Here is a 24,298-nt window from a genome sequence, read left to right as displayed (position 1 = left end):
TCAACAAATCTCTCAGATTCCACAGAATGCACAAGCCGCACCATCTCTATTACCTACTGGTGGACTTTCACCAGATTTCTGCTCACAACTCATGGCTCTCCTCAAGACTGCATCATCTTCTCAGGCACCAGAATCTCCAGTATCATCTGCTAATTTTGCTGGTACTATTTCAACTTCAATCAATACTAGTTTTGCTGGTATTATTTCAACTGGTCATACATGGATAATTGATAGTGGTGCTAGTGATCATATGTGCTTTTCCCAAGATTTATTTTCTGAATTACATATTCTCTCAAATCCATTAACTATCTCATTACCAATTTCAATCACACAAATAGGAAAAGTTCCGCTTTCATCTGAAATTACTCTTACCGGAGTTCTTTATGTGCCTCATTTCAAATTTAATCTTTTATCCATTAGCAAACTGACACATCAGTTAGGGGGTGTTGTCATGTTTACTAATGACTTATGCTACTTGCAGGGCTCTTCTCTAAAGAAGCCACTGGCTCTTGGTAAATCTCACAAAGGTCTCTACATTTTCCCCCCATCTGCAAAGCAAGCTTCAATCTCTTCTAGTATTGCATTTTCTTCTGTTTGTAATTCAAATGCCATGGTCTGGCATACCAGACATGGACATCTTCCCTTGTCAAAATTAAAGACTATTTTTCCTCATAATATTGATTCTGCTACTATTCAGAAAATTCTTGTTTGTGAAGTTTGGGCTAAGGCAAGACAACACAGGTTACCTTTTCCTCATAGCCATATCCATACTAGTCAAAAATTTGAACTCATACATGTTGATATCTGGGGCCCTTACCACACTCCAACATATAACAAATATAGATACTTTATTACTTTGGTTGATAATTTTACTAGAACAACATGGACTCATTTGGTTACCTGCAAAAGTAATGCATTTACTGTTGTTAAGTATTTCATCGCCATGATAGAAACTCAATTCAAAAGTCATGTTCAAACTGTCAGAACTGATAATGCTCTTGAGCTAGGTCTTAGTAAAGAGGCTACTGCATTTTTTCTTTCTAAGGGAATTTTACATCAGACTTCCTGTCCACACACACCACAACAAAATGGTGTTGTGGAAAGGAAGCATAAACATCTACTTGAAACCTCACGAGCTCTTTTGTTTCAATCAAAATTACCAATTCAGTATTGGGGTGAGTGTGTGTTAACTTCTACTTACTTAATCAATAGATTTCCTTCCAAAGTTCTAAAAGGCTTATCACCATATGAGATGCTTTTTGGATCATCACCTTCTTATACCCACTTGAGACCCTTTGGATGTTTAGCTTTTATTATTGTTCCCAAACCTCAAAGAGATAAGTTTTCTCCAAGAGCTTATCCTTGTGTCTTTTAAGGCTATCCTTATGGTAAAAAAGCATATAAATTCTTAAATTTGTCCAATAATACAGTTCAAGTATCTAGGGATGTTGTATTCTTTGACACGGTTTTCCCATTCATATCTGCTCCTACAAATAAGTTTCTTCCTCTTTCAACTCCCGATTTTAATATTCCTGATTCACTTATCTCCCCAACTATAGCCCCACAAACATCAGAAATACCAGACATACCGGATATGTCAAAAAATTTACACCCGTCCTCCTCTGATCATACTATTTCAGACTTTCCTACTTCTGATTCTGCTCAATTGATTAGAAAATCTACTAGAACTCACAAATTGCCATCTTATCTTCATGATTATGTCCATCTTTTGTCTCATTCTACTTGTTCAATTTTGCTTGCACTTGTACACTATCTTCCTTAAGTCATTCGGCTTCACCAATTCCCACTTCTATTGCTTGTTGCAATGTCAGTTCTATTCACTCTATGCCTCCTACTATTGAACCTACTTCATATGAAAATGCTATCATTTATCCAGAATGGCAACAAGCCATTGCCTCTGAATTTTCAGCCTTAGAAGCAAATAATACTTGGTCAATTGTACCTCTTCCACCGGGCAATAAAGCAATTTCTTGTAAATGGGTTTTCAAAATCAAGCATCATGCAGATGGTTCTATTGAAAGGTATAAGGCCAGATTAGTTGTTAAAGGATTTACTCAAAAAGAGGGCATAGATTACACTGAGACTTTCTCCCCTATAGTCAAAATAACTACTATTAGAACTCTAGTAGCTACTGCAATAAAAAAAGGTTGGATAATGCATCAATTGGATGTCAATAATGCATTTCTCCATGGAGATTTGCATGAGACCATTTATATGAAACCCCCACCTGGTCTTCATCTTGATGATTCTTCTCTTATCTGCCTTCTTCAAAAATCCCTATATGGTTTAAAACAGGCTTCCAGGGAATGGTATTCTAAATTGGGATTTGTCTTACTCACAAGAGGTTATGAGTTATCTAAAAATGATCCTTCCATGTTCTACAAGAAGGAGGGTGATTCTGTGGTCTTCATGGCCGTGTATGTTGATGACATACTCCTGGTTGGCAACAATCCTTCAAGAATTTCTTCCATCAAAGGATATTTGGATTCTGTTTTCAAAATCAAGGACTTGGGTGATTTGCATTATTTCTTGGGACTTGAATTCAATAAGATTTCTTCTGGTATGGTTGTTTCGCAGAGGAAATACACTTTAGAATTGCTTGCTGAATTCAATTGTCTTGATCTTTCACCAGTTGTTAGTCCTCTGGATGTTACTACGAAGTTATTTTCTGATCAAGGAGATCTTTATCCAGACCCATTTCAGTACAGGAAGTTGGTTGGAAAATTAAATTTCTTAACACATACACGACATGATCTTTCATTTAGTGTTCAACACCTTAGTCAGTTTATGTCATCTCCTAGATAACCACACTGGGATGCTGCTATACATGTTCTCAGATACATTAAAAAGGATCCATATCAAGGTTTATTTTTTAGTTCTACTCCATCTTTTGGTATTGAAGCCTATTGTGACTCAGACTGGGCTGTTTGTCCCAATTCCAGAAAATCTGTCAGTGGTTTTGTCATATTTTTGGGTGATAGTTTAATTTCATGGAAATCAAAGAAGCAGCATACTGTGTCTCTGTCTTCTGCTGAAGCCGAATATCGCTCCATGAGACGTTTAACAACAAAATTATCTTGGTTATCTCGTTTGTTATCTGAGTTTGAAGTTCCTGGCATCACTCTTATTCCTGTTAAAAGTGATAGTCAAGCTGCTATCTACATTGCCAGGAATCCTGTTTATCATGAACGCACTAAGCATATTGACTTGGATTGTCATTTTGTACGAGAAAAATTGTACTCAGGTCTCATTTCTTTGTCTTATACACCTACCACTCTGCAGTTAGCAGATGCCTTGACTAAACCTCTCAGTGGTATTTATCACAATACTCTTCTTTTCAAGTTGGGTGTAGTTTCTCTACCCTCCAACTTGAGGGGGGGTGTTGGAGTTACTTGACAATTCTATCTCCACATGGACCTGCCACTTGTTGCTTAGCTGGATCCATCTGTTACTTAGTTGTTCAATTAGTTAGTTATTTACTTCCAGTTTTTCTTCTTGTATATAAACAGAGTAAATGTAACTTATACAACTTAACTTTCATTCTTCAGTATTGTAAAATACACTGCATTTCAATCAATGAGAATTCAGCCGTTTGATCTTCATCTTCAACCTTTCTGCATTTCATTTCTGTAAACACAAACAAGATTCTTGAAGATCATATCACTCTAACATAACACATGGCACTTTGATAATTATTATATTTTTGTAATTAAAAGAAGTTATAGACACGGTAACATGAAGTTTTTGTAATTATTATGTTAATACAAGTATTCTTGCAAAGTGCTATTTGGGACATGTTTTTAGACTGGCCCTATCTTTCTTGGTAACTTTGTTTTTATCGACATTCTTATTCTGCAAATTCTACCGGTCCTTAGGTCCCAAAGATTTTGGTTCGGTTCTATTCCGCTCTTGTAAATTTTCTTCTCTTGATCAATTCTTTTATTTTCATTCTTCGCAGTCGCCACTAGTAACTTGAAGACGGTGGAAATGGGTTACATTATCTTATGATATTTGCTGACTAAACGTTTTTGCAGATTAGGCCTTAGGTAGTGTGACAGTTTAAATTTTGTTGTTTCCATTGGGTTTGTAGCCTTGTAGGTATTTAAAGGAGGAACTCATGACTCGTGAGCACACTATTAAAATGTAAGGAGTTTAAATAAGTCTTTCCCTTTTGTGAAAATAGTACTAAATATGATTATGTCACATGAATTTATTTTACATTCTTGGAGGCTTGTTCGCCTATTAAGTAAAAGATTAAGAAATTATATCACATCCATCTTATTAAAATATTAAGCATTTCAAATGATTACGATTTATTTTAAGTTTTTATAATACAGGCTTTTGGCATAATGTTATATAAGTTGTCAAGTGAAGTAAGGAAGGTGTATAAAATTTAAATTTAATTTATTACTTAAAATATAAAATAAAATTAGGGATTGGTTCTGTACCACATTCGAATAGAAGTTTTACACAGTCGCCTGACAAACCTAAATTGTTTGCGGGACATCGCTCTCAATCTTTCATGCAATGTATTCAATTTTGAATGAGGTTAGCCATTTTGTATTGCTCTTTGAGAATTAATTATTGATAAACATTTCGGTCGCATGTTTATTCTGTTCGGTGATGTATTCAGTATATTGCTTGCACCCACATTACTTATAAATCTTTTGTGGAATTATATTTGGTAAGTTGGATATTCGATAAGTTGTTTAGACGATGGTTATGTTCAAAGGGTTAGTCGTACATCGTACATGGATCTTCTACTGCAGGTCGGTCAAATTGAACAGTGAGTACTAATTCATGATTATCCTTAGTAATTTTTAATTTTTAATTTATATTTTTCCATTATTTATTCTCTTCATTTTATTTACCCTTTTGGTTGAGCATCGCTAGCTTCCTTCATTACCACTCTAAGATTTATTTGTCTTTAGAGAACTCTCATATCTGGTTAATCAGCTAGTATATGGATCAACACCCTCCCCCGTTGTAGCAGCAGTAGAGTCTAATGAGAATTGCAGTTCCATTTTGCTTTATAATAATTCTTAATCCTAAAACATGTAATTGTTCATGTTTTTTTACTTGTACATGGATAAGGAAATTCTAGATTCCTCTTTAAATTAAACAACAAATATATCCGAGAGACAAACTAAATTACTGCACCTGGCCAACGCTGAATGTATGTATCTTTTGACAAATAAATTAAATTATCGGTCAATCAGTTGGCCTATTTAATGATGTATCTTGGTTGGGACTTGTGGCTATGAGTTGGACCATCTGGCTTCAGCAGGAGGTGGCTTTTAGGAGTGAATGAAAAAGGAGGAGAATAAAAAGTAAGCAACTTGGATAGATTTTGAGTACCAAAAATGAGGGGAAAGAATAAGAAGAAACTTGGATAGAAATTGGGTTCTACAAGTTTGTTAATATGTTGCCTAAATCTAAAACCACATAAACTTGGACCAAATGAAATTTTCAGTTACAGTAATCAGGGAAACAAACTAAATCAAATGCTATGAAATCCGAGCTAATCCAATTACAAGAACGAAATTTTTGGTTTGGCCAGTTCTGTCGGTTTCAGGAAAAAAGTGCTCAGCCCAAGCCCTATACCCAGATATCCTGCTTGCAGAACAAGGCGTGGGAGCGATATGTGCGAAACCGGCATAAAAAAGCATGATATAAATACCTCACCCACCCATTGATCACAAAGTTTTGGGTAGTCTATTGGCTACTTTTTTATAACTTAACAGTTTGATGGCCAAAACTTGTATATATATAAATGATCTAAAACTATTTAAATGAAATGATCATGTATTAATTAGCTACCTCTCCTAATGCTCTTAGATCTTTGTTACTTCTTTTGATTATTAGATAGCAGTTGGAAAATTATCTGTGCTTTATATATAATATATGTATACATGCATGACACAGATAATCAATAGCAGATAGTACTATCTATATATCAGATGTCTTCATTGTGGTTGTGTTGATAGATGCTTTACCATATTGTAAACTGGTGTAATCGTAAAGTTTTAAATCAATAAAACAAGTGTCTCTTCTATATTAAAATGATCACTTATCTTTAGCTATAACTCCCAAAGTCCAAATGGATTCTTTTGATTATTAGACAGCACTGGCAGAACATTGTGTGCCCCATTTGTGTGTGCACTGTGCAGACATTATATAAACACAGATAAGCAGTAGTAGATGGTATCTAGTTATTTGATGTCTTCATTGCGGTCATAAATCACATTAGATGCTTTGCATAGGGTAAATGGTGCAAGAGAAAAGTAACTTCTCGTTTAATTCCCTTTCAACCATATTTCACCCCATATGTAGTTTAATTGAGAAGGTAACTTCTCATTGCATATTGAATAACATGGTAGAATAATGTGCAATGTGGGTAAACAAAAGGAGAGGGGCATGTAAAGCACCATTTTGAGAAAATAAAAAATTTAAGTCCTAGGCTTTTTGTCGCCACATTATTTCCGTTTTTACAGGTAAAGGATTTCAACAGGATTCTAGCAAATTCACAATCACTTGATGTGGACAAAGATTATTTCATATCATCTCCGGGTGGAAATATAGATCCTTCTAAAAAAATGACGAGTCAATATAAAGCTTTTTCACTGGATGAGATGAAGGATTTTTTAGTAACAAGTGAGAGTGATGATGAAGCTCTTGCTGCTAAGTTCAGTGAAGCAGGGATTGAAAAACTAAGAAAAATGACACTGGGGGAGACTGATGCGGCTGTAGCTGAAGCATGTAGAAGGTGTGATGTGGCACTACAGGCTCTACATGATGCAAATTTAAGGCACAAGCAGTAAGGTGTTTTCAAGCCATGGAGGAGCCTCATGAAAACTATCCCAGGACTGGTAAATCAACATTCATGGAGCCTCGTAAAAAATATTTTTAGGACTGGTAAATAGTCATTTAGTTATAAGTTTTTGATAGTTAAACTCACGCACAGCCCTGGAGTCTAACCCTTGATCTCTCTTAAAAAAGCCAATACCTCGACCACCGCACCAACCCTTTGTTGGCATGTTGAAAGTTGCTTCCTTGCATTTGCTATTACTTTAAACACTACAACACTTATCATTTTTCAGGAAAAATTGAAGCAGGGTGTGGGTCATCAATATTTTTTGGAAGCTAGGGAAGCAACTGTAGTGTGCATTGCTGCAAAGCGGGTGGTTTATGCTGTAAGATGTACAGTGGTCAAGTCACGCATGTTGATTGAAGCCATATCGAAGACTCAGGAAAATGTCCCATGACTGGTAAAACACCATTAAGTTGTTGTACTTGAGCTTGTTTCTAATGTTCCCTATTATCTCTGAAAATAATTAATAAATATGGCATGGACACGGGACTACATTTCACTAGTTTGGATCATTTCTATTATAATATAGATCTGGTTGGGCCTTCCTATGACACTTTAAGGTTTTAAGGTTTGAGATTTGTATCATTCGCCAGCCTTAGACCATATTAAGTAAACAGTCCGTCTAAAATCGTAAGGTGTGAGAATAAGGCCCAATCGAATCTATATTCTAACACCCCCTAGCTCGAGAGCCTATTTTTTGGGTCGAAGCAGGGATCACTGACGCCCATTTTTGGGACATGAATTTGTCTTTCGTGCAACTATAAATTGTGAGAAATATTGGATGTTAGGCTCTGATACGATGTTGAGGAACCAGCTCATCTAAGTCCTTTCGCTGTCTTAACTCTAATATCATGTCAAGGAACCAATCGTTCTAAAACCTTAAGGTGGTAGAGGAAGGCCTGAATAGGATCATATAGTAACATTTTCTATTTAGTGTAGCTCTCCGTATTTACGTACACAAGTGCAAATTAACAGCCTGCTAGGAAAAAAACCTTTTTAAATTGGCAACCTTAGTACTGATGCAGAACTAAACAATCTCCATGTTTGCATTGTTGATAGTTGCTTTCTCCACTTGCCCTTACTATCACCATAGTAGCCTCCTTTATTTTCCATGACAAATACTTATATGATAGCAAGTTTGAGCAGATTGTTAGCTAATATGCAGCAATACAAAAGAGCATATTCAGGGTTGGACACTTAGAAGATTTATCTCAACTATGCAACAGATACCCGGTGATATCAATGCATTTGTGCATACAGTATGTCAAACTCAAATTTGTGTATATATATCCTGTGCTGTGAGTCACAACTCACGTGTCATTTGGAACATATTCTGTTAGTCTTTATCATGACTCTCTAAGACTAGACCGCAGCTTCTTAAAATTAGTGATGTAGAAGATTGAGAAAACAAATTGTTTTTGGAGAATTCTAACTTTTCCGATGTTAATACGACTTTCTCCCTCATTTACACTTGGTGACTTCCAGAAAAATCCATTTGCAATATTGCTGCTTAAATGCAGATTTCAAGTGATAACAGATCTACATATAGAGCATTTTAGCTGTTTAATGTTCTTTTGTATTTTCTCTTGATATCTAATTTAAGGTACATTTATCTTCATTCTCAACTTGTAATAATTTATATGTGGATTTTGGTTGCGGACTTGCATTTACAAACAGATACTTCTAAATTTGATCAATTTTTTTATGCAAAGCAAGCACGTCTTGCATGAAAATAGATCAAAATTTGCGGCTTTCATAATTTGCTGTGGACTTTCACTCTGGTTGCAGACTTGCGGTCACATATAGATTTCCTTTAAATTTATCAAAATCTTATTTACTGCAAGCATGCCTTGCAAGACATTTTTGCAGTTTCATGTTGTTGACCTTTTAGTACTTAATACTAATTAGATCTTTAAATACATGCAGATTGCGGAGATTGCAGACTATGAGGAAAGAGGTGAATCACTTTTGTATTGCAGTGTATGGTGAACTTGGAAAAGACTGTGCTCTTTTTAAAATTTTCTCAAGGATGTTTGCTTCTATTTGTTTTAAAGTTACCTGTGCTCGAGTGTGAAAGAACTGCTATGAAATACATCTTTTCAGTAAAGAGGAATTTATATTTGGGTTATGTTTCCAACATCTGCCTCCGTGATTTTTTTATATAAGAAATAGCCTACATGACATTTTATTTCTTCTCGACCTGCAAAGTCTTAAAAAGTAGCTAAAATGCAAATTTGGCTACAAGAAATAAATGTAGATTTTTTGTTTTTTGTTTATTAATGCTATGTTGTGCCATTCTTGCTCTTGAGCAAAATGTGACCTGCTCCAGGAAATGCTTGCATGAAGCTAATATTTATTTATTTTTTGAATTGTTAGGCTTATATATCTTACAAATAATTATCAGTTTTAAAAAATTTCGGGATAAGTGAGAATCGAACTAGAAAAAAGTCATAACAGTGATCAGTATTTTATCACTTTAGTTATCTTATTGCAATTGTGAAATTAATATTAATGGTAAGTGACTTTTAAAAAATATAAACAAAGGGGTACTATTTTTGAAACAAGCCAACCATGAACATGTATATATACGTATATATTCTAAAAAATTTCGTGCTGTGAGAGAATTAAACCGAAAACAACGTCATAACAAGAGATAAGTTTTTTCGCCACTTTATTTATCTTATCACAATCAGAAAACAGAATATTTTTTTATGAAACAAGTCAACCCTGAACATGTGTATTGATTAAAACAATCCTTGTAATCTCCAAAACACTTGTACATATGGACTTTATAGGCTCTATGATTACGACAAATGTGATCATTATTAGAATTCACGGGACTCATTAACCATAAATATATTGATATATCCTTGAATATTTTTACATATGTGATTAATCAAATGCAGAAATATAATTATTATAAGAAAAGTAACCAAAAAGACCTCAAACCTCATGTTAAACCTTGTGATCTTCGTTACTAAACATTAAGTTGCAGAAATGAAGAACAAGATGAAAGATAGAACATTCATTGATATTGAAGGTAGAGAGAACATTGTTAAAGATATTACAATCTGTTAGAGAGAGAAATGAATACTACAACTTGTTCTTATAACAAACTCCTAACTAACTAGCGGTGATGTGGCATTCCCTTTGCTGCTTGTTTGTGTGTACTGTATCCACTGCTGAGCTCATTGTTGAGCTAGGCTGAGAATCAGAGTATATTTCAACACCCCCCCTCAAGGTGGGAGAGGGAGACACTCCCAACTTGGACAACAAAGAATTGAACAAAACAGAAGGAGAAACCTTTGTAAACACATCAGCTATTTGAGATCTTGTAGGTAAATAAGTGAGTTGTAAAAGATCTTCCAAAACCTTGTCACGAGTGAAGTGACAATCAAGCTCTATATGCTTGGTTCTCTCATGGAACACCGGATTCTGAGCAATGTGTAAAGCTGACTGATTGTCACAGTGCAAGACCACATTGACACCTAGTTCAAACAAGAGACGAACAACCCAAGTCACCTCTGTAGCAGCTGAGGCCATAGCACGATACTCAGCCTCTGCAGAGGATCGAGATACCGTATTCTGCTTCTTAGACTTTCAAGTGACAGGAGAATTACCAAACAAAAGGATGTAACCTGTGACAGACCGCCTAGTATCAATACATGACGCCCAATCAGCATCTGAAAATGCCTGGAGAGTGAGTCGATCAGAAGCTTGTAACAAAATACATTGAGTCACTATACCCGCCAAATAACGAAGAGTGTGTTTCAATGCAACCAAATGAGAAAAACGTGGAGAATGCATGAACTAACTAAGAACTTGCACATTGTAAGACAAATCAGGACGAGTATTGGTAAGGTAATTAATTTTACCAACCAAAGATCGATACAAATCAGGCTGATCAATCAAATCTCCATCAGTAAGGGAGAGTTTAAGATGAACAGGTAGGGGAGTAACAGTATGAAAAGAATTGTCAAAACCAGACTCAAGTAACAACTCATTGGCAAACTTTTGTTGAGATAAGACAATACCTGAAGTAGTTCTAGTAACCTCAATTCCCAAGAAAAAATGTAAATCACCAAGGTCTTTAATACCAAACTTACTGTCTAAATGCTGCTTGAGAGAGTGTATAGCCTGTAAATCATCACGAGTAAGGATCACATCATCAACATAAACAACTGCTATACACATAACAGATCCTTGTCTCTTAATGAATAAGCTATAATCATTTTTCGATTGCGTAAAACCTTGACAAATGAGCTCTTCAACCAATTTAGCATGCCACTCCCTGGAGGCCTGCTTAAGACCATAGATGGACTTTCTAAGTAAACAAACCAGATTATGAGGGTTAGGTACCCCATCAGGAACCTGCATATAAACCACTTCTTTGAGAGTTCCATGCAAAAACGCATTATTTACATCAAGTTGATGTAATTCCCAGTATCTACTAGCAGCCAAAGCCAACAGAATTCTAACAGTACTCATTTTGACTACTGGAGAAAAAGTCTCCTGGTAGTCAATGTCATGCTTCTGATTATATTCTTTGGCTACTAAACGTGCTTTACAACGTTCTAAAGAGCTATCTGACTTCAACTTGACCTTAAAAACCCATTTGGAGCCAATTGGTTTCTTGTTAGCAGGTAAGGGAACAAGATCCCATGTGTTGTTGATATGCAAGGCTTCCAATTCTTTTTGCATTGCTGCAATCCAAACTGGATTATTAGCATCTTCTTTATAACTCAAAAGTTCCTTGATAGTACAAGCTGGTTGAATAGATGGGGTTTTAACAAGATTACACCAATGTGTAGAACATATAGCAGTATTGCATTTATAAGATGAAAGATATGAAGGAGTCTTGTGAATTCTAGTGGACTTTCGGATAACAGGTAATTCAGTAGTTACATTCAAAGACTCATCAGTGCTCAAATCTTGAAGTACTGAAAAACTATTGGAAGTTGTGACACTAGTTGGAGTAGTAGAAGGAACACTATCAGGAACACCACTCCCTACAGATTGAGGATCTGAGCTAAGAGTAGAAAGAAAATTTATAGTATCAACTGAGTCATACAATGAAGTAAGAGAAGGCAAGTAAATAGTAGCAGGATAATCAGTAGGAAGAGATTGTGAATGGAAAGGGAAATGAGTCTCATGAAACACTAAATCCCTTGAAACAAACACAGTGTCTCTGGAAAAATCCAACACTTTATACCCTTTCTGTGAAACAGCATATCCCAAGAAGATACAAGTTATAGCTCTAGGCTCAAATTTAGTTCTATGTTCTGAAATGGTAGAGACAAAACACAAACTACCAAATACTCTAAAATGAGATAAGTCTGGAACATTACCAATCAATCTGCAGTAAGGTGTATCATTATAAATGCTTTGCAAAGGAATTTGATTGAGAATGTATGTTGCACAAAGTATGCTTTCACTCCAATATTTTTCAGGAATCTTTGACTGAAAGAACAAAGCCCTGTCTGTTTCAAGTAGATGCCTGTGTTTACGCTCCACCACACCATTTTGTTGTGGAGTGTAACTACAGGTGGTTTGATGAAATATACCTAGTTACAGAAATTACTCTTTTCATTAAACCCTGACAGAGTTCAGGAGCATTGTCAGATCTGACCTTAACAATTTTAGCATTATATTGAGTTGCTACATGAGCAATGAAATCCTTGAAAACTTTAACACAATCTGTTCTATTTTTCAGCATATGCACCCAAGTAAACCTACTATAGTCATCAACTATAGTAAGAAATTGATTACAACCAGAATATGACTTGACCTTATAAGGCCCCCATACATCAATGTGAACAAGTTCAAAAGGAATAGTGCACTTGATTTCACTGTGAGGAAAAGAATTCCTAGCCTGTCTTGCTAAAGGACAAATCTGACAGATAAAGTTGGAAGTAGAATCTTTCATATTTGATAAACCAGAAATATGTTTCATTCTTGTAAAGAACACATGACCTAATCTTAAATGCCAAAGACTAATATCATCCTTGAAGGTGACAAAACTTGATTTAGAAAGCACTTCTGCATCATGAACTCTTGAAGTGCTGTACAGACCTCCTTGAAACTTACCAAGAAGAATTGGACTCTCTTTCAGCAAATGGTCCTGTAAGAAACAGGTATTACCATTAAAAACCATTGTACTATTCAAATCTTTACAAATCCTTTGTACAGAGAGCAAATTAAATTGAAACTGAGGTATGTGTAACACATTATGAAGAACAAGACCAGGATGGACTGTGACAGATCCTGTATGAACAATAGGTTATTGCCTTCCATCAGGAATGGTGATATACTCTTTAGTTCCTTCAACAGATTTATAGTTGTGAAAAAGACTTAAATCAGAACAGATATGGTCAGTAGCACCACTATCTATCAACCAACCACCTTTGTCAGATTTTTCAGCTGTCAAACAAAGCTTACCAGCAAGCAATGCATGATCATTTTGATTCTGAGAGTCAGAAACCGATTGTTTAGAAAGTAACTCCATCAGTTGTTGATATTGGGCTACAGATATGGTAGGAGAATCAGCTTTAATCTCCTGAGACTCAGTATGTGAAGTGCCAATGGCAGCTGTTGCAGCTAGCTTTTTATCTTTAGAATTCTTAAAGTTTGGAGGATATCCATGGAGCTTGAAGCATCTGTCAACAGTATGACCAGACATTTTACAATTAGTACAAAAATATGATCCCCCTTTGGAATTAGAATTCCCTTTAAATCCAGGTTATTTCTGAAAATTTCCTTGTTTTTGAAAACCTTTCCTGCCATCCACCATAAAAGCCAATGTCTCATTTTGAGAAGTACTCTGTGAAAATTCATGGTGCCTCTCTTCCTGAGAGAAAACTCTAAAAGCATTTGATAGAGTTGGTAGTGGTTGTTGCATTAAAATATTGCCTCTCACAGTGGCAAATCTATCATTCAACTTCATCATAAACTGCAATAGTCTGTGATCCTGCTACATCTGCAATACCTTTTGAGTGACATTACATGTGCACTTGTGACATGTACAACATGGCAATGGACTAATATCACTCATAGCATCCCAGAGAGCTTAAATCTCAGTGAAAAAATCTGACACATTCTTAGATCCTTAAGACAACTCAGACAATTGTTGCTCTAATGTGAATATTTGTGTCATTGAAGCATAACCAAACATGTCCTCAAGGTCAAGCCAAATCTCTCTTGCAGTTTTAAAGAACAGAACACTACGAGAAATTGAATCATCTATGTTGCAAAGTAACCATGAACACACCAGGTCATTACACCTTTCCCAAGCTTTATAATCCACATAAGTAATTTCAGGTTTAGCAACTGATCCATCTACAAAACCTAGTTTATTCTTAGCTGACAAACTAAGCATCATAGATCTTTTCCAATTACTGTATTCAGATCCATTAAACTTGACTGAAACTAGTTGAGTCGTATTGGCATCAGATGGATGTATGTAAAACACACTAGAAACATCATGATTTGGTTGAACTAAAGGTCTAGTCCAAGGATTTGATGAAGCAGACATTGTGACTGTTTAGGTAATTTGATCATGATTCAAGAACACAAAACTCTCAACAACTAACAATCACTGCTAGGTTAACAGAAATTAAGTATTGTAACAACAAAACGATATAGAATCAGAGTATATTCCAACACCTCACATTTAATAAGTGAACGCTCAAAATATCCCCTACCCAATTTTTTTTTAAAAATAAGAGAATACAAGAAAACGTTCCTAAAATGAAATGTAACAAATTCCAGAGTTTGAAAAATGATAGAACGAAGTTATTTTAAATTAATTGTCGTTCTTATTTAGACATTCAGCATTCATCATCATGTGGAGTCAATCGTACGAGGAGCATGATGCCCGTTACTAAGTACTAATGTACATAACATAAGGTGATTGTAAGTACAATTTCTCTACTACTTGCTCCTGATTCACTCACAGTTATTACACGTAAAAATATAATCTCTTAACCAATTTATAAGGGGTTTAAATCTTCCGTGTTTTCAACTGTGATAATGTAACAACGTGTTACTATCTGTTGAATTCAAATCCATTCCATATCAATCTTTTTTACTTGCCAATTTGCATGCATGTCTTTATTCACTCTAATTTCATTAACTCATGTAAAAGGCATATTTATGTGTCATTTTGTATACATATTGTTTGGTGATATGCATGTGAATGCATATTTTTCATGTCTGAGTGGTTTATGTATAATTATCTATGTGTATATACAGTTTTTGTTTGTGAGAGATTTGTACTTGATTAACATTATATTACCATAAATTAGAATGAAGAGAAGAAGATATCAGATGGGTTTGTGGCAAATGCCTCAGCATTAACTTTTTCGGCACCAGTTAGTCTATTCTTTAAAACAAACGATTCATCATAATTTTTGTGGGTGTTATTGAAACTCCAATATAATGTAAGATTTAATTTTAGTCTCATTCTCACATCCAAGGCCATTGTTTATTTGTTTGTGTGAAAACTTTGGTAATTTTTTGTTTCCTAAAATACCTGGTCGATGTTAAGTGACTACTCACACTAAAATCTTAATTATATTATTATTTATGAAAATGGTTATAGTACTTGAGCTTTTTATTATGTTTAATATTATTTCTGAAAATTGTTGAAAATAAATGTTACATGGGCTGCAAATTACTAAATTTATGGAACCAATAAAGGACTAAAACTTGTTAAGAGAGGGAGCTCTTAGTGGATATTATATATAATCTATCACTATATTGATGTTTTCTTTTGTTAATTTCACTTTATTGATGTTAATTAGGTGTTCTCGTGTAAAATAAAAAATGCAATAATGTTATTTCTTAATAGTTTAAGTATTTCTAATCACTTTTGAATATATGTCTGTACAAGATGTTGATTTAAAATATTAGTGTTCTTATAGCTTGACAGAAGAAACAACTTTTTGAATATTTTAGAATTATAGTATCTATATAGAAGGAGTGTGGGTAAGATTTGTAAATAAGCAGTTTGTTAGGAAGAACCTTTTCATCATAGGCAAGTTTAGTACCAAGTCCGACATGGTCTTTTTCTGATATATTTTTAGTGGATTAGAAGGATAGTTGCTATCAGGGTCATCCATTTGCTAAATTCTACGCAACCTTTCATCAAAGAGATATTTTGGAATACTGGCATATGCGGGGTTCATAGATTATTATCCTTTGTTGTCGTATTGAAAGTTGCTTCCTGCACTTGCTCTTGTCTTTAACCCTATAACCTCTTATTTTAAATGGAAATTCGATGCAAAGTTAAAGAAGATGCGGTCCTCAAACTCTAGAGGAAGCTTTTGAAAGGTGTAAAGCTGCAATGTGGGAGCTATATGTTGTACAACGCACTTTTGACAATTCAATTAGGCTTGTCCAAGCCTTATGAGGGCATTTGAAAAACACCTCATGACTGGTTAAACATCATCCAGTTGTTATACTTGAGCTTATTTATATTTTCCATTACTTTTAAAGATAATTGACAAAAAATATAAGCTGAATGCCATTTGTTAATGTGGATATGTTCTATTTAGAGTATTACTCTATAATCTATATTACTACACAGAAGTGCAAATACATAGTCTCCGTATGTTACGCTGTTGAAATTTGGTCCCTCCACTTGCCCTTACCATAAGCGCAACAACCTCCCTTGTTTTACATTTTAAATTACATACTCTATATAATATCAAGTTTGGGCAGATCATAAGCTGACATCCAGCTTTACAAAAGAGCATGTTCTAGACCGAATAACGTTCGAAACTTGAAAAACTTGCCTAAAAGATGCAATAGTTCCATCAATGCATTAATGCTTATGTGAAAATTAATATTTTAATGTAAATAGATCATGTTTTTTGAATTAAGATGTCACGCGTCATTTGGACCATTTCATATTAGTTCCCTATCATGACTCTATGGATTGCCCTCAACTTCCTAAATATCTGAACTTCAAATGATTGAAGAAAAAATTGTTTTTGAAGAACTTTGACTTTTCCACTTTATTAAAATGATTTTTTCCCTGATGTACTCTTGGCGACCTCTGTAAAAATCCATATGTGAAGTTTAATCTTGCTGCTTAATGATGCCGAGCACAAGTTTTAGCAATCTATGCACAGAGAATGCATGCTAATTGTTTATTTTTCTTTTTAACTTTATTCTGAAGTACATTGATCATAATGCTCAATTTGTCATAATCTATTCTGACGTAGTATCTCTCCTTTAACTCACATTCCTAATTTCTTGTGGACTCAGTTGAATGCCTTTGAATTTTATCAGAATATGATCTATTGCAGGCTAGTATTATTTTAAAACTGATTCAATTTACAGTACTGTTGTTAGCTTTTGCGATTCCTGATGGTTGGATTTCTAACATATGCAGACTGCGAGGGCTGAGGTGATTCCTGTTCAAATCAAAGTCTATGTTAGACTTGGGGAAGCATCTATTTTGTTATCATTTTTTTAAGTGTGATGTAGATGTGGCTGTATTTCTTAAAAATATTAATCGGTGGCCAGACATTGGAAACTTGGTGGGTGTATGCATTGTTTTTAGTTATCTAACAATTGAATGTGAAATAAGTGCTCTGAGATATATTTTTGTCGGGAAAAATGATCCAAGTATATATTTGAGTAATGTGTTTTTCATGCTATAGCTCAGGGAAACTGTTAGAAAATACGTTAAAGTTACTGTTTTCCTCCAGAAGTGCCCAATTGACATTTTATTTCTTCGTTCCGTGGAAGTTATAAGAAGCAGCTAATATGAAGTCTTTTATGGAAGTATGGGATGGTAAGCTTCAAATGATTATTCTTTTTAGTTGATAGCAAAACCGAACTTTATACAGAAGTATAAATGTTCACAACTCTTTTCTAGCTGACTCGCCTTTATCACTTCTTTTCACCATCGTCTTATTTTTTACTCTGCTTTATTGACTAGGAGGCCTGTGATTTGGGAGAAGAATTATGCATTTTATTCGGCCATATATGATGTTGGTTCTGTAGATCATTGCCAGCATTTTTGAAAGTGATACTAAAATTATTAGTGTCAATCCTCTAAACAATTCCCATCAATGGTCCAAATTTCAGGTTTGGATTTACTTTTCATGGTCTTAAAAATTCTTTAACTTTTGTAAGGTTGAGTTATTTTCTCACAATGAGGTTTTGTTAAATTGAATCTGGATATGTGATTGGTGATGAAGGTATTGGGTCAACTTAATCATATGCTGACATAACCTAGTGTCTAGACAATGCATGAGTTACAATTTTCATTCATCCAGTCCTCTAGCTGCTCAAAGTTTGCTTTTAGTTTTAATCAGTAGATAATGATTACTGATCTCTGCTATGTAATTAAAATTAACAGTACATGTGGCACAGTAATTACTATATTTTTTATAAAAAAATAATTAAAATACTCGTGAACATGAGTTTGATTGTATGTTTACTTTATTGAAAACTTTAGACAACATAAAGAAGCGTTGAGGTAATATGCTAAATTGCTAATATAAATATTCTTGCAACAGGTCACACAGTGATTACTATGTTTTTTGTACAAAAAAAAATACTCGTGAACATGAATCAGATTGTATGTTTATTTTATCTAAAACTTTACACAACATAAAGAAGCGTTGAGATATTATGCTAAATTGCTACTGCAAATATTCTTGCAAAATGGTAGTTTCAGACTCGTTCTTATACTCCCCTATTTCTTTACTTGGTAGCCTTTTTTGGTAGACATTCTTATCATGAAACTTCTTTTGGAATCACAAGTAAGGATTTAATTGATTTTATTACGCCATTGTAATTATTTTCTTCTTGATACAAAATTTTTAATCTTCAAAGTTGCCATTAGTACCAATAGTTACATTATACAGTTATATTATCTTATGAAATATATTTGTGATTCAAGGCCTTAAGCAATGTGAAAGGGGCCTCTTGGGGTTATAGGTATTTCTAAGAAGATACTGTTGAGTCCTGAGCAAACTATAAATATTTAGGGAGTCCTCCATACACTACGCCATAGATTGGATTCTACAACCCCAAGAAACCGTTACTAAAGGCCAAAAAAACGTTGTTAAAGGCCAAAAAAGGCTATGGCGACTCTTTTTCGGGGTTGCAATTTTAGGCGTTGCAATAGAGTTTTTTGCAACCCCGGTGACACCCTATTGCAACCCTTGGTTATCCGTTACAGAAACGTGCTATTGCAACACCAATGAGATTGCAATAGGTCTTGAAAAGTGTTACAGTAGGGTTTGGCTATCAGTACAATATTTGTGGGCCCCACAATGGGGCCCACGTGTGGGGTATTGATGCAACCTTTTTGCAACGCTTTAGTGTTTTTTGCAACATTTTTAGTATTTTTTACAACATTTTACACTGATTATTAGCAACACTATAAAGACATATTGCAACGCTTTTATAAAAAAAATGCTAGGAACTGTTTGTAAATTAGCATGCCCATAAATAAGACATTGTCTTAAAACCAACACAATCCACAAACCATAACATCAATCCACCAACCATAACATCAGTTACCCCATAATACCACTACCTTCACCATCATCATCTTACCATCCTTATATAAATAAACTTGAACCAATAAGACTACATTTTGCCTTTTGATAGGATTATTACAATGCTATATGAACATTCTCATGCAGCTGTTTACTAATGCTATAAAATTACATGGTGTTTGTTGGCCGTTATTTGACAATGATTCTTCTTCCGTGTGGTTGTTTCTCTCCATGGTGAGCCACATTCTTCTTCACCATGCACTTCTTTTGAGAACTCCTCGATCAATTCACGCTGCCTCTGGGTCAAATTCCTACAAAGAAAATAGAACATTATTCAGCATATTTGATAACATTGCTTAATTTCTGAGCTCTAGGTAACAAAACCCTCGTCTTGAAGTACTGAGGCAATATGCCAGAAACAGATTTAGTGTTGTTTCGTGTTGCGTCTATCTGGGCTCCGTTATCAGCCATCGAAAGATTTTCAGATACATATACATTATATTCCAGATTTCACCTCAAATATCTTTCTTTAGTTAGTAAGATGGGGGAAGAGGTGGGCAGTCAATCACATATTACCCTTTACTATAAACTAAAAGAGAGCATAAGAACGTACATCGGGATGGTGACATTGAAGTGCACAAACTAATCTCCAAATGAGAAAGAATTCCTTGTTTTGATCCCTATAGAAGTACATCAAGTCAGAAAGTTACACACAAAAAATGCAGCAACTGCCATATGAATATAGGCATGCCATACGAACATAGGCATGCAGTAGTTATAGACAAATAATAAATATATAAAATGAGGAACCAAATATACCAATTACATTCGATGGCAAAGAACCATCTGGGCCTTGACATTCTTAAAACATGATATTGAAAACACACAGTTCAAATTATATAACTAAGGTTCAATACGATTACGTTGTTCATCCTTGGTTTTAGTATTGAACCTTAGCAGTCAGTAGTTCTCATTTAAACCAGACACTCATTTATAGGGAATTTTGACGAGTTTGCTTTTTTATAAGGTTAACTGTAGAACTAGACAAAATATAATTTGCACATTAATTACCTTTCTTTTTCAATACAAACTTCTGGCCAGGTCGAGTTCTAGGACGAACCTGTGAATCAAAAGCAGGATTTAGTTTAGCAACATCAGTGCAAGACTTAGTAACTTAAGACTTTTAGTATATGCAATAGCTTTAACAAACCTTAAGAACAACATCTCCTATTAAAGTAGGAACCTGGATTGTTCCACCCAAGATGGCCTACATAGAGGAAACAGAAAGCAAAGACCCTTAAAGATTGATAGACAAAAATTAAAGTAGCTCTAAAAAGATAACTACAGAAAATATAGACCTGCCACACTAAAGATAAATCTAAGCAGTAACTATACCAGAATTACTAAAGATACCAGAAACAAATGATTCTGTTTTTTTCAATAGACCTGCATCACCTAGAGGTTAATCAATTAGATGATTAACATATCAGCTTTATACTCAATGATTTAGCTTGAATTTAGAACGGTTATGCTCTACTTCCAAACCTAGAATTCTAGATTACCAAATACTTGATCAGAAGATTATTTCGTTTATCTTTACATCTTAAGATTTACAAAAACAGAACTCAACTCGAGTAAAGTATATACATATTTAAGATAGTAACAACTGGAGAATATGTAGCAAGGGGATCAGATTCATACCAGTTGTGCTATACAAGCGACAAGTTCCATTATGTGAACCAACCACAGCAAACTGAAATCAATGACAGTAAAGTGCATGAATTCATGTCATTCTCCAAAACTAAACAATGTTTATCATACTTGTTGTTGGTTTCTAATTTCCAAGGATAACTTTATGCAGTTCTGAATTATAGTAAAGTATAACTGAATCAATAAATTTCTCCAAATTCGAATCTTTGCATCCAATGAGCCACTGAGGAAGTAGTCATCATCCACTGGATTGAATTGTATACATGTAACTGCCAAACAATTCATGTATCATGAGCTAAATGTGTTTTATCGATATGCTACAACAAACTAAAAAACTGTAGGATCAATGCCGTGAAGTTTAGAATGTAACTGTATATGTACATAAATATTTACATAATTGATTTTCAAGAGAGTAGAAAGATATTTTTAATGTTGGGTATAATTTGGGTTTGCTAACCTGAGATTTGGACCAAGACAGGTCCAATATATCATCTTGATGGCCTCTGAAGGAGTATATAGGTCGTTCTGAAAGTGTGAATGCAGTCTCTGGCACATCGACATAACCAGGAATTGAGTTTTCCTTTTTCTTGCCAGGAATGCATTAATATGTACATCCTACAAGAAAAATGAAAATGCTGAATGGAAGAAATTACAGCTCATATGCATGTAGATAGAAATTAAGTATTTGCGTAACCAAATAATATAAATAAGGAGAAACAAGTTTTGTCACCCAGAAGGAAGTAATATACACAAAGGTATGAGTAGGAGCAATGGAATTTTTTACCCATTGGAGGAGGTACTCTGCCGCAACTATAGCCGTTGCATAAGCTCTCATAGAACAATTAATAGTTGAGATCGCAGTAGTTCCCTGAGTAACAGTATGTGATAAAGAAGCATGTCTTTGGTTACAATTTTTTTACAATATGTGATTAAATAGTGTTTGTTGATTGTCTTTCATTTGAAGTCCAATGGTTTAGAGTCTAACAATCGGATGTTGAAACCTTGAACATACAGAATTAAATGTATCCTATATAAAACATACATCTCTGTTGTTTTTTAAATAAAAGAATGGAACAGACATCTACTAATGTAAAACTATAAATGGAACTTGTAAACATATATACCTCTAAAGCAAGCACCGCATCAAACTCCCTCTGTTCTTCAACCAATTTTTCTGTTCAGCAGATTGAACATTGTTCCCAGAATACAAACTCAAAAGGCTTTCCATATAAAGTGATATATAGCAACCAATTATGCAAAACAGTTGGAACTTGGAAGCAATTAATTAAGAACGATATTGTTTGATAACATTATAGAGTTCATTGTCAAGTAAATAGATGCACAAGGAAAATAAACAGAGAACAGTATTTGCAAAATATTGTTACATCTTCATGAATCAATATAACTTTCATGGAGGCCCTTGTCCAGAGTAGCTTGAGAGACAAATACAAGGAGTGTTGTGAAAAAAATAGAAAGCAATGCAGAAATTATACTTAAGAAGACATTAGCACATATATAAGTAAATAGGATCAAGGAATCAATATAAGCACAAATGAAACCAACTTGCGTGTAGAGAATCCATAATTATAACCGATTCACAACTTAATTATCATACACAATTCTCTACAAGCAATTTGGGGTAAATGTCACGCATATGATCATCAAGATGGTGCAAAGAACATGAATATCAATGTGAATCTATGTGTGTTTACATGGAAAGTAACTGAAACATAAATACTGAAATTATCACTATAATACCGAAACAGTCAAGAAATCAATTTGAATCGAACTTTAAGATCTAGGGTTTCAAGGAATAAGCTCAAATCAAGGGCCTTTTAACATATGATACATATAACATCATCTACAACACAAAAAAATGCCAATCGATCCAAAAATCATCGATTAATTTAGAATCAAAGTGATTAAAGAACTAGGGTTCATGAATTTTTCAATCTGGGACTAGAAAAGATGATTTGAGGATTGAAATGGATGAAATTGTGGCCAAAGAACACAAAGATGGCTACGTTTTTTATCAAGGTTGAATGGTTTAGCCGGAAATGGCAAATATAGAAAAAGGGGGAGAGAGAGACGGAGAGAGAAGTGAGAGACAGAGACAGAGATAAAGAGGGAATGAACGAGATAGATGACCTAGTTTTGTTCAAATCTCGGCCCAAGTTTTATTCAAAATAAACACCCGGCCCAACTTTTTTTTGTTCAACTTTAAATTATTAAATTCTTTTATCTTTTATTAAATATTATTTTTAACACTTAATTATGAAGAACTAAATAAATTCAACAATATATATTGTAAATTACTCCACTAATGACTTGTTAAGTTATAGAACTTTCAATTGATCAATATATTATAAATCACTCTATTAATATTAAACTTTAAAAAATAAATAAAATATGTATTTCAATTATTAACTCATTTCTATGTAAATAATTATTAATTAGTTAAATTTAAAAAACCATCTTTAATTTATATATATATGTGTGTGTGTGTGTGTCATTTTGGTAACACATTGTAACTATATTGCAACATCAAAAAGGAGAGGTTGCGATAGACATTTGTTTAGAAGGCTACTATTACACTTTTCTTTGCAACCCCGCCATGAAGGGTTGCAGCATCCAATAGTTCTAAACCCGAGTATATCACTTGAATTTGTATTGACTTCTCGATGTCGCGTTCTTTTTCTCAGGAGTTAAAAATGAAACCTTAATATAATATCAAAAAGCATTACCCGATATTTTCAGTTTAGTTTTCAATGTACAGGTTTTCGGAATAAGCGTTAAAATGTATAGTGAAGTATCAATTATCTATTGATTATAAAATTTAATACTTAGATATTAATGTAATACGAAATTAACGATAGGTTCTGTATTTACTTATTTTAGGGAAAAAATTCACACTACCGACTAACTACCAGCCTAATTGTTTTAGGGACAATATTGAATAAAATTATGAATCGAGTTGCTCTCCGACTTCAAGATATGGACTCAGTTTTGAATGACGTTATCCACTCTATAATGCTCTTTGTCCTGACTCTGGTGGTTGATAAACATTATACCAGCATGCTTATACTTTTTGGCACTATGTTTTGTATATCGCCTGCACCCACATTTCTAATCTTTTCTGGAATGATATTTGGTAATTCAATATATGACAAGTTAA

At 34.2% G+C, this 24,298-nt stretch overlaps 2 long non-coding RNA genes across 3 annotated transcripts; one reads left to right on the top strand and one right to left on the bottom strand.

Annotated features, from left to right (window-relative positions):
- The first annotated feature begins 6,136 nt into the window (after window positions 1–6,136).
- Window positions 6,137–9,052, top strand: LOC141716885 (uncharacterized). Its single transcript, XR_012573407.1, has 3 exons — window positions 6,137–6,890; window positions 7,122–7,289; window positions 8,819–9,052. It is a non-coding gene; the product is annotated as an uncharacterized LOC141716885 (long non-coding RNA).
- Window positions 9,053–19,347: 10,295 nt separating this feature from the next.
- Window positions 19,348–23,228, bottom strand: LOC141716884 (uncharacterized). 2 transcript variants are annotated; one of them, XR_012573405.1, is made up of 8 exons: window positions 22,248–23,228; window positions 21,908–21,991; window positions 21,581–21,738; window positions 21,115–21,392; window positions 20,624–20,680; window positions 20,485–20,533; window positions 20,027–20,093; window positions 19,348–19,724 (listed from the first exon to the last, which is right to left on the bottom strand). It is a non-coding gene; the product is annotated as an uncharacterized LOC141716884 (long non-coding RNA). The 2 variants fall into 2 exon arrangements; XR_012573406.1 differs by lacking the exon at window positions 21,908–21,991.
- Window positions 23,229–24,298: the final 1,070 nt, after the last annotated feature.

This window comes from Apium graveolens, chromosome 4 (genome assembly GCF_009905375.1).
Source record: "Apium graveolens cultivar Ventura chromosome 4, ASM990537v1, whole genome shotgun sequence".
Lineage (NCBI taxonomy): Eukaryota > Viridiplantae > Streptophyta > Magnoliopsida > Apiales > Apiaceae > Apium > Apium graveolens.
Note: the sequence above shows the minus strand (reverse complement) of the source record. Positions and strands in the feature narration are given on the sequence as shown.